Genomic DNA, 12,563 nt, shown 5'->3' on the forward strand with positions numbered 1-12,563 from the left:
AGGTACAGAGCCTAACACCCTTGCTTACGTGTTAATTTATCCACACAAAAAAAACCATGTTAGTGTGAGGTGAGTAAAAAATATTTGCACCACTGGAAAAACTGCTAAATCACATTTCTCCAGATTCTCTGAAAAGCAAAATATGTTGCAGCTTTGCCTTTGATATTTCCTAGTTTGGGAGAATGAAAACAGAAGGCTTTTTTTTTTTTAAGAATATATTTTCACTGCAAAAAAGGGACTTTTCTTTCAAAACTAGAGAATGAAAACAGAAAATTTGCATAGGCAAAAGCATAAAAAAGTGTAGTTTGTTCAAAAAAGGCACTTATTTTTTCTACAGGAATTAAAAAGAACATTTGCCATTAATTGAGTTTTTTTACAAGCCTCCTCTCCTTGAAATATGGAGCAATCTAATACTGTTCAACTGTTCTTTTAGGCTATGTCTTCAATGCAGAATAAGTGTTTCCTGCCAAGTGTTGAACCTAATTCAGAGAATACACACGAAACTGTGACCACGTGAAACGGTACTTAGGCCAGCAGGACAGGAGTTATAATGTGACATTGTGGTTTTGCTCAGGTTGGTATTCCACTCAGCAACGAGGCACAATCTAATGAGCACTCTTAGACACTGAGAGTCTTCCAGTGCCAACACTTGGCTCAGTTTCCTGCAAAACAAAGAACTGTGGCATACGTTCTTGGGAAGTCCTAACAACATGAACAGTACCTGTTAGGACACAATAACTTGGATATGGCTTTATATTATGCTCATAGCTGTCCTAATGTTGCAAAGAAGGTAATACCCTTGAAAGAAATATTCATGGTTCTGCAGTCAACGAACCCTGTTTGAACTGATGTCTGGTGAGCCACAGTGATGGCGCAATGCATGCAGGAGAAGACAAACCTTCCCACCCAGCTCTGGCAATTTGCAGGTAGAGAGCTGAGCCTGCGCACGTCGTTCCACAGCACTACTGCAGTCTGCTTCTGTGCAGCTATTTAGGCCCACTCTAAAAAAAAAAATTTTTTTTTTTTGCTTTATGAAAATAGTAGGCTCTTTTACATTCTGTGGCATAACAAAACTAAAACCTGTTAATGTTTTTCACAAAAGCATCCGAAATCCAGAGGAGGTAAAGTCTGGGACAATGGTCCTTGTCAGGACTTGGGTGCAGATTTCTTTTCTGTTTTCATGGAGTGCTGTAACACAGGCAAGTACTCCAGCCACCGATCTGCTGGACAGCCATGGGTTTTCGGGATGCCTGTAGGGCTGGGGGGACTTTACCTCCATCTGTATGTGTTTGCATGGGGAGAGAGGGAATTTCTCTTTCTGTCTCTACCACCTTCCTACTCTGGACTAAAGAAAACTTTTTAGTCAAAGCCAGTCTGTTTCCACAGCCTTTGTTTTTGATAAATGAGCATCTTTTGTTGAAAAGTTGTTTTGTTATAACACTTCCAAAAAGTTCTACTCTCAATTGCAAAATTTTTATTGCTATTGCTATAAATGGTTTATGTTGGAAATAATCAGGAGAGTTAGGCCAGGTTGAACATGCATTGTATTTGGGAATGCAGTCTGTATCATTTTAAGTCTCCCAGAGTGCATACTATTTCTCTAGCTTCTCTTATTCTGATTATTAGCCCTGCAATTCAGGCCCATGTTTGAAGCTTGGCAGGTTGGGAGGTATGATACTAATGCATGCATTGATTATGAATGCCCAGGTTAAATGAACAATTATTAACTAGTGAATGAGACAGTTACAGAATGTATTTCTCAGTTTCCTGTTACTATATTTCTCAGTGACAAGAATGAAAGTAAAGTAAAGAATCTTTTGGAGGCAGGATTGTTTTTCCATGGATGAGGGATTACAGATTGGCTTTTTAACTTCAGCTTTTCCAAATAGTTTTTCAGTTATTTAATTTACTCTACATGGAGTCTATTGATTATTCAAGTTGGCAGTCAATTTTATAGGGCACCCCGCTGTTTCTTTGCTTAATGTAGTCAATGATTGTAATTGCTTGATCAGTGCAGCCCATGAAATAGGTTTTGTGTCTTTTTTACAATGCATTGATGGCTTTATCTGATGCAGTCTTGGCAGGGTCTAGGTTTTACAGCACTATCCTGAACTCCCAGAGGTCTCTAGATTAATGGCTATGGCTTTCTGTTGGAGCTGCTGATACTGCTCTCCAGAATGTATTCACACATCTGGCATGCCACACTTGGCAGTTGTGCCAGCTTTTTGTTGCGCAGTTACAGAATATCTCACCAGTGCCTAGTTAACTGTTTTCACTAAGGGAATGAGATAAAAAGCCATCCGCAGAGTTGTTGGCACGCGCTCTGTGTCATTGTAATCACAAATTTTTAATTTTTCTATTACACTTTTTGTACGGCCAATTGATGTTTAGAAACAACAAAATGCGCATGATATTTGTTGTATGAACTCTGATTTGATTCTGTGAAAGATTCCAAGCTTATTGTGATTTCCTGTAAACGTCCCATTATTGCTTTCTTTCCAAAAAAAAGAAGAAAAAGCTTTTTGTTGTATTGTCTGTAAATAAATGGATTAAAATTGCATCTCTAAGGCTCAAATTTTTTTTTACAAGCAGAGAGCAAGGAAATATGGGTGGAAGAGCAGCAAAAGGAACCTTCTGACCTTGTTGTGATTAACGTAATTCTTTTGTCTTCCATTGGTTCATGTTAAATTACTTAAGCTTCATTTAGCTCTGCTCGAAAGTCAGTGTTTTATATTTGGTAGAATTTGAATCATATTATTAGACATGTAAAATGTAGTCCTAATAAGCAGGCCAAGAAAATGTAATGAAATACGCAACACAGGTGCATAAATCCATGGACAATATAATTATATAGCACACATACACCATTTACAATGCCTAAGGTGACATCCTGCCAAAAATGTAAAAGTGTGATAGATTTTGGACCAGCTGTGATATGAACTGATTTCCTCAGCCGAGTTTGACATAGAAGCTGGACGTGTGCAACCCCTATATTAATTCTTTTTTCTCCAGGTAGTAAACTGTAAATGTATAATGCATCTTTGTGTAGTAAAGGTCTACTGAGAAGACATCTGCAATTCAATATTTAAAATTCCAAGTCTGCCTTTTTCACTGAAATCCTAGTTACTTTGGGCAATAACACAAGAATCATATATATCTACATGCAATATTAATAACCTGTGGACCCATGTGTTAACAATAAATAGCCTTAATAAAATTTATCACAATGAAAAATAACAAGAATAACATCGCAAACATTTTCAACGTTATGGTCATTGTCTTTACATCACTATTGGAATTTTTTATGATTTCTGCTGATTTTAATGCAGTGAAATCCACCTACCTTCTATAAGCCCATCCCAAGAACTTTTAAGCATGTAAGTAACTTTGCTCATATGAACTGTTCCCGTGAATTTGCTTACCTCAGTGTTATCAGGATCGAGGCTTTAAACAGATGGCTCCTCTCCTTCAGATATTACAACTCTTGCATATTCTTTTCCATTATGAAAAATTGTGTTATTTTCGCTTCAATAGTGTCTTGAATCCTTCGCTTGAAGGATTAAGGATCTTTAATATGGCAAAATATACACAGCTCACAAGAGTGAAGAATCATGTCAAACGCAGAAAAAGATACTACCAATCACCCTTTCCATGCTTCCAGAATTTTTGAGTGTTTATGGTGCCCTAAAATGTAAAACTTTCACTTTGAACTTCAATCTTTTTCTGTGAGCTATGAAATTATGGGTACTATGGTCGAAAACAATGGTATTTTCTCTCGATGGGACAATAAATAAAAGTAGTATAATTCATTTAAGAAGATACAAGCCAGTCAAGGGAATTTGAGGAGCAGAGACAATTAAAAAAAGGGAAAAATAAAACATTATGGATTCATATTTTTTCTATACCTTTCAAAGAATAAAATTTTGTGTTTTCCTCTCCATATTCCATTTTGCCAGCAAAGACGAAAGGTGAGGATAAAATAGGATGATAAACACTAACAGATGAAAAAAATTGAAAGGATATGTGAAAATTTTCTGTAACTTTTTTCCTCAAAATTCAGTTGTGAAAACACTTGATATTTCACTTACTTATTTTTCCTAGTTTCACTAAATGGATACCACTGTAAATATTGCTAGGATCTTTCTGACTAACTTAAGACAACCTGATATACCTGAATGGAAAGCACTATGTCTGTTGTGGGCTTAACCTTGTAAGCTCACTCAAAGAACAGTGAACTGTCCTAAAGTGGACAATATCCACAGAGCAGTGAAAATCAAAAGTGTACTAATAGGCTTTGACAGTTCAGGATCTTACTCAACACAAGGATATGATACTTGTGAGTATTTGCTATAGTTTTTAATGGAGTAGAGTTTCATCTATGCTTCTTTACTGCATGTAATATTCTTGAACAATTTTGAAGCATTGAATAGTTTTCTAAACCCAATGCAAATCATTAAAAGTTATTCCTAGAAAGCGGTAAATGCCCTTCTTTTTCTTCATTGAGCTATTTATGTAATTCCAGACCTTCTTGTCAAGTAGCTATGTGAAGGCACTGCATGGCCTGGCTAGGTCACAGCTGGAGACATTAACTTTTTTTGTAGGTCTTGGGAGGCAACAGTCAGGGATTTTGATGGCAGTTTTTAAGTGTTGTGGAAAGAAAGCCATGAATTATAAGCCTGGTTAGTTTCCCAGGTGAATATCAGATATTTAGGACGGAACAGTCATGACTGTATAAGTTTGTCTTAAGCCTAAGAACTGTTTCCTGATTTATATAACCAAGAAAAAATCTAAGAAATGGATTGAATGCTTCTCTCTTTGCAAAATAATCTTCTGAAACAAAATATTCAAATCAACATATTCTGTATGCTATAAATAATAGGAATAATAATTACTGGGTTCTTAACTTAAGGTGCTTATTAAATCTATGCTTAATCTGCAAATCTTTAGATACAAAATTAGCATCATCAGCGTGGTCAGTTTTTGGTTTTCAGCACAGCTTGTTTAAAACTTATTTAGCCAACCTACAAAGAATAAGTGTATTGATGTCTTTGGGATTTCTTGGGACAGATCCCACCCCCAGTGAAGTCGGAGGGAAGGGACTTTCATCACTGACTTAAACAAAATCATATTGTTGGATGTACAAAGAGGTAGTCAAATCAGAACAGAGTAAACTGCTTTAAATAAAGAGTAGGGCTTTTGACTGCAGTGTAAGTTCTGCTTGTAAAAGGAAGCACACAATAGAAAGAGACCTGTATTTGCACTGAAGCTCAAACTAACTTAAGCCAAATTTTTGAGCGTCTGGGACAGGGAGTACCTCTGCCAGAAGATTATGAATCAGGTATCTTCTTTTATCTCTGGCCTAACCAGTCTCAAAAGTACCATAGTCTCGAGAGAAATGATCCTCACCAGATTTGTAAGCCATGTTTTCAGCCTCAAAATATAATTCTGGTCTACCTGTGGGATTGATCAAGAAGAACCTTGTTGAAGTCAAGAGACAGACAAAAGATGAAAAAAAAAACACCTGAACTTCCAAAGGTCCAGATGCTTATTTCCCTGCTTTTAGATACCTAACTGAAAACTAAACTGAACTGAACTGATCGGTCATGAGGGTTACTCATCATTGCCGTAACTGGGCTGCAAAGTTGGGCCTGTGTGGTTTGGGATGGAACGCAGCTGAAACAAAAAAGATCCATCAGTCTTATATATTTCTATAGACTTACCACCATACACTGAGCTTCCTTAATGATGGCAAAGAAACTCCAGTCTCTGTTTGTTGAGAAGTGAAGAAGGATGGCTCACTGAATTCTTTTCCCAAGTATTACTTTTGTAAGTGTAAATATTATATTTCAGCACTCGAGAGCTCAAAAATAATCTTTATTCTTGAAATATTTATACATACAGAGCATTACTGAAATAGGAGTGCTTGATTACATGGATTGGGTTGCATGATTGTGGCATACTTATTTTTAGTTCTTATACTGAATGGTAACAGGAGACAGAGATTTAAAAAAAATAAGGAGGATATCTATCTTCATTGCTGGTGAATGTTAACTGTTAAGCACCTTGTGCGTGTATGCATATGGGAGATGGCATCATTTTGGTTGTAAATTTCTGGTGCATTTTGAATTTACTTGTGTTTGGAATGGTTTATACTGTGATTTACAAAGTGTGAATTATTGTAGACCGATGCAGTATCCCCTTGCTATCTAGAGGTGGTGCAGATATACTGATGTGGAACAGAGTCAGTGATCTTGAAGATTCAGTAGGATATAAGAGGAAAAGGAGCAAAGAGCCACTTTCCTCCTCAGATGCTGGTGCGCTGAGCTGCCTTTCAGTAGAGGGGACCAGAGAACTGCTCAGAGTACTGCAGTATCTGCCCTCGTTCATATCTGACAACACAGCATAGTCATCCTCCCTGGTAACTACTTTACCGGCACATACTGGAGTTATTCCATCTGAGCTCCTTCCTGCAGGTACATTGCCGTCAATCAAGCTTGTTCTTGAAGGCTTAATGATATGGGATTGCTGGGCATTTATATGATTGTGCATATGCCATTATCAGACAAGTTATCTAAACCATTGCTTTTAGTCAGATCATTCCAGATTGATCCATCTTTCTAATAATACTTCAGCTGTTAAATGAATATAGGCAGTAATGTTTTCCATGTTTCTTAATTATTTTACTCTTTTGAACCAGGTTCCTTTAGTGGACATTTATTTATTCAACCACAATGATCCATATATGTACTGGCTGCAAGCGTGTGAGCTCTAAAAACAGTGCCTGTCTCCTGAAAGCACAGTTCTACTTGAAAAGAGTTGCAAGTACTGCACAGCACAAATCCCAAGTCTCTTGCACCATGGTGATTTTTATATCACATGTGGTCATCTTAAAAATGCAGCCTGATTTTTCTAGTTGAGAGTCTTCTTTCCCTTTTACATGTCATCATCACTTGCAATAAAGGCTTCTCAAGCCCAGTTATTTCATTTAAAGGTGCTCAACTCCACTATTTCCAGAGAAGGTCCTTACTGACACCTGTGCAAAGCCATCGACTTCACTGGGCTCAAACAAGTGGGAGGAACTGGGATTTGGCAGGTAACCCTTTAGATAATGCATGAGAAGAACAAGCCTCTAACCCCTTACTTCTCTGCCCAAGCTGGTTCTGTAGGGCTGGTAGCAATAGGAAATACAAGAAATGGCTTTTTCTGTCACTTGCATGAGCAGATTGTTCCATATCCACAGAAGGAATAAATCTGCTTTCCCTCCTCTGGAGAAGAATATCATGTATTTTCAGGAAATCAGGATACTTCCCAAATTCCATCGTTAAGCAGCTTTGGGGAGGTATGTCAGTGATGGGGGTACCTATTCTGATGACACCAGGGCATTCCCTCCAGATTTAGTTTTAAACAAACAGGTACAGGTTTGTCAAAGGCACAAACAGCAGCCAAGTAAATCTTTCCTTTCATGTTTATTTAGTTTTGAAAGACTTGCCTGAAGGTTCATTGGCGTTCTCACTGCAGACAGTTTGTGCCTGGGCTTCCTTGTAGAAAAAGGGGGATTTTTTCCAGGCATGTCAATATGTCTTTGGCTGCAGAGATATCTCTCATATCAGAGACACAGTTACAGTTTCTCCCACTTCATAAACAGTTGCTCTTTATGTATGCTCACTGGCGTAGCTTCGCCCTGCGATGTTTAACTGGTGCTATTTATGATGGTTAAATTCTTACCGATTTCTCTGTTATATTCTCACCTTGTCAATATTGTCGCATAGTTCTTCAGAAAGAGGTTTATCTGATTTTCTTTATCCGTAGGCTGTTTTTCCCCATTGTTCCACAACTGCACTGTCTCTCTGTCCACCTGTTTGTCCCTCCTTGGCCAAGTTTAACCCAAGGTAGGAGTGTCTGCCTCAAAGGCAGGAAGCTCCGACATGTTTTCTGAAGCTCAGTGGCTGAGCAGAGGAGAAAGACTTGGATGGGAGCCCTGCAGAAAGGAAAGCCTGCAGTACAATCTCAGCTCATGCCTGTTCTGTCTGGCTTTGCACATGCTCGCAGGCAGCATGCACAGGCCTGTGCACTCAGTGCTTGCAATCAGTAATAGCACGGGGTACCTCTTGCTCAGCATGTAACTATAGGCTAAGGAAATACAGGGGAAGCCTGGGCTGAGCGGGAAGCTCTAGAGAATATGTGGAGGAGTAGGACTATTGCAAGGCAGGGATGTAGTGGTTGAATTCTGGCCATTATACTTTGTGGTATCGACTTAGCTTCTTCTTCTACTAATATACGGTCCTTTGCTTCACACAATCATTACAAGAAGCTTGCTGGAGGAATCTGCCCCAGCTCTTGCTCTTCCAAAAAACCTGTGACTCGCTCTCCTTGCACATTAAAGGACCTGCAGAGAACAGCTGCTCCTTGGCACGGACACACTGGTGTGGGTGCACAAGGCCCCTCGCTGAAGCCTGCCCTGCTCTGCAGGCTGGTAGCAGGCCCACGGGGACGTGTGCAGAAGGGGCCTCATGGCATATGTCAAACCATGCAGTCATGCAGCTTGGCAGGCTGTGAATCCCTTGCAGAACTTGCTTCTGGAGGCTGCAGCCCCTTTTCTAATGCAAGAGCGTGTCCCTGTGCTGTCCCCTGTACAGACACCAGCTTGTCTCATAGCGGCTTCTAGCCTCCTCCTCAAAGCCCATACACAAGGCTCACAGAAGCAGGGATGAGCATTGCACACTCATGAATATGTGTAATTGAAATTCTGTTCATAGCTATTTGCGAAAAAAAATTGCCAGTGTAATTAAAATGCACAGGGGAAAGAGAAGTAGCCTATACAGACACATTATGTTATGCAGCACCCACCCAGACAAAGGTCTTTGTCTATAAAAAGCTCAAATATATCTGAGATAATTGCTGTTCATTGATTGTGCCTCTGAAGTGGAGTCATTCTGGCATATTCCACCTTGAGGCTGTCTTATATGTTTCTTTGAAAGGGAAAAATTCAAAAGTTCAAGTAAAGACACAAGCTCAGTCAAATATGTGGCAGTAAAAGCTTGATTTACAGCATAAAGGTTACTTTCAGCTGACCTAGCCCTGAGTGGTGCTGGGCAGTTTTGTCTGATCTTGTGTTAATACTCTTAGCCTGTGTTTACTAAATGATTTAGCACTGAAATGTTGGGAGTTGCCAAATATTTGTCTTCTGTCCTTTATGAATATTTGAACAGCTCTTTCCCCCACTCACTCTGTATGCAGAAAAGGGTGTTAAAAGTATTGTACTCAGGTAGCATTACTTTGTGGATGCTGCAGACCGACAGCATTCTTGCATCAGTGACGCCTTTGGCTCTGCATTAAATTAAATCAAAGTTTGGAACACAAAATACTGTGCTTGAATCCTGTTTCTTATGTTCCCGAGAAATTCATAAAAGGGTTTGAAAACAAAGAGCTCTTTAATTAGTCAGTAGTTGTTTACTCTGTCTTGTTTAAAATATAATAAAGATAAACAATCCTTTAAGTGAACCAATTTTATGCCAAAGACAATAGCTAAAAAGAATTGGAACCTGACTTCAAACCCAGAGTCTATCACAGATGTCCAATATGAATATGAGCATAATTCTATGCTACCTTTTTGTCTAGAAAAAATGGGGCTAAGAGTAAAGAAGTGTGAAGTTTTAAATCAATAGTGTGTGTACAAGTGCACTAAGACGTGAAAGAACACATATCCCAGATGTGGCTCAAAATTTCTGCATGTAGGCTCCATTAATGCACAAACACATTTCCTTTTGTCACACAATTTTTTGCACTTGCTTTTTAGGCTTGCAGACCCCGGAGTAAACAGGCACACCTCTACTTATGTACCCAGAAGAAGTACCAGCCATTTTCGCTTTTAAATGTGATTGCATGGGCACACAGAGATACTGCACCAGGTTTGACTGCACTCATCAGGGGTAGTTTGCAATTGTTTACACACAGGTACAAAGCTGACGTAAATTTTCCTGAAAAAGTTGACCCATAAAATAGATAATTTTAAATGTCAGCCTTATTAGGAAAGCTGCAGCTTTTCACCATCTGTGGCTTTATCTCATGCATCGTGGATAGGAGGTAATGCACTTTTGGTGTGAAAAGACCCATCTCTATTTTGATGGGCTGCTGGATTTAGTGGATCAGGATTTGATTAAAATACATCTAGCCATCTCTGGTAGGTCAGGGTATGTAATTCCTTATGTTCATTTTTCTTACATTCTAATGCAAGGATGAATTCTTTTCATCTGCACTTATTGGTAATCATTTAGAGTTAGTATATCTGAAAGAAGCCAACAGTGATGAAAGGAGACACCGTCTCATTCATGATTTGTTCTTAAAAATTCCTCATTTCTTCCTTTTTCTTTTTTTTTTCCACATGCTGATATTGCATGCATGGCTTGCTCTCAGCTTGCTATGGAACAAGCTGGGGCAAGCCTTGTAATATGATTCAAATTGTAAATCTCATGTCTTGCATCCCCCAAACACCTCATCCTGTATGCAGTCTGGAACCTTCATTCCAGCACCAATTAGACTAATATAGCCACCCAGCTCCGATTGGGGTGATGGATCGGCTGGTGGGGGAAATGGAGGCGATTTTCTCAGCTCCTCTGCATTCCCATAGGCATGCAGCATTTGACAGATTGGGCAGAACTGCCACGAAAGAGTCTGACACAGATGGTGTAATTAGAAAATGCGAAGTGCGAGTGTGAAATTTATCTTTGATCAGCACCTCCTTGCCAGATTGTCATCTATGTTAATATGATGATGGCTTCTTGGAGATGGATAGAAGAAAACAGCAGCCTTGAGGAAGAAATGGAGACAGTTCACAACACAGAGAAGATATTTTGTTTAACTCTGAAACTCAATCAATTTCAACATGAGTAAAATGTGTTTTAATGTATTTAATTCATAGGAAAACAAATTGAATCTAAATCTGATACCTTACTTTGTTAGGCCTGTAATCAATATGACAAAATCTTAATTTTTGTTGGACGAAGACAGATTAATTTTTTATGAAGAGTTAAATAAAAAAAATCAATCTATAGATATAGGCATACTTGAAGCTACTGAATCAACCTTTATTGAGACCTCATGCAATCTAAATGCATACAAAAAAAATCGTTGCGGGGTTGCCTGGACAGGTTTAAGGAGTTAGAAGAAATATCTGCTGTCAAACTTTGTATTTTCCATGTCATCGTCCCTCGCAAAGCGTGGAATCTATTTAGATTCACTACTGAATACGTTAATCTTGAACTTTTTTATTTTCCTTCTTTATTCCAAGGGAGGATTTTAACTGTTTGTTCTTTTTTAAGATTGATAAATATTTGCTGCCTGACCAAAACATTTTGATCATTTACCTAATGTCTCCAACTTGTCCAGTAATCTGAAGCTTAATGTTCTGCAGGAGAAATAGTCATAGCCCTTCAGGCTCTCAGGAATCAATTATTACTCTTCAAGCACAAGGAGATCAAATCTATATGAGGTCGGTATAGTTTTTCAGAGACAGAGACCGAGGCATAGAGCAGCTAGGTGCAACTTGCCCAAGGTCACGCAGGAGGTGAGAGGCAGCGCGGTGCTGTGGTTCCTGGTGGCGCCCCCTCCCTACCAGGCTGTTTTCGTGCCGGGCTGGGTGATACAGCCGTTGCAATCTTGTATTTGGATGGTTCAAAAGGTTTAAGTTTACAAACCGCTATGCCATAGTTCATTTTGCTAAAAACTGCTCAAATGCTCACATGAATGGTGCTAATTTCCAGGAAGGTAAATTAGCATAATTAATGACCAGCCAAATTTGGGGGTAATACAGTATGTAATTAACATTAGAGAGTTCTGTTGTACCACCTGCCCCCACATTTCATTGTTGCAGTGTACGAACTGTACAGGAGGCTATTTTCCCCTTTGCTGCACTGAGCAGAAAGCAGCTTTCTTCATCAGAATAAGCCATTAGCTGTAATGGCATGTAGGTGTAATGGAATGTGCTCGAAACATCTGTGCTGAGAGCAGGGGAGAAATTGCTGCATGCAGTCGTAGGCCTTTGGGGAGCTTGATTAAGGATTGCTTCAGAGAACTTGAGATCTGGCTTGGGATGCAAAAAAGAGAAGAAAGGAAAATAACACTAATAGATTTACGGATGTACTGCAGGGAGAACAAAGGATTTTTAATTTTTTTTTACTTCCCTTTATTGCTCTTATATTGCATCTGTTCTCTGCTGGGCTTTCACTTATTGAATTGATCTGAAAAAAATTGTAGCTCAAAATGCAGTTTAGCAAAAGACATCCTTGCTGTATAAACATGAAAATAGCTTGATTTTTTTCCTTTGTTTGCTAATGAAGATCTCATTGAAACCACAAATAATTCTAACAATAACATCTATTGCACATGACGTTTGCTTAAATCTTTTTTCAAGTGATAGCACCTCTATCTAGAAATCATGTAAATATACCCACTTAAAAAAAACAAATATGCACATAATATAATTCTTGCCTTGTGTTATTTGGATTTCTGGAGTCTTCATCTGCTCTTTCTTGTGTTGTTTCTTTTCAAGATTTCTCTTCAAATGA

This window comes from Struthio camelus, chromosome 2 (assembly GCF_040807025.1).
Source record: "Struthio camelus isolate bStrCam1 chromosome 2, bStrCam1.hap1, whole genome shotgun sequence".
NCBI lineage: Eukaryota > Metazoa > Chordata > Aves > Struthioniformes > Struthionidae > Struthio > Struthio camelus.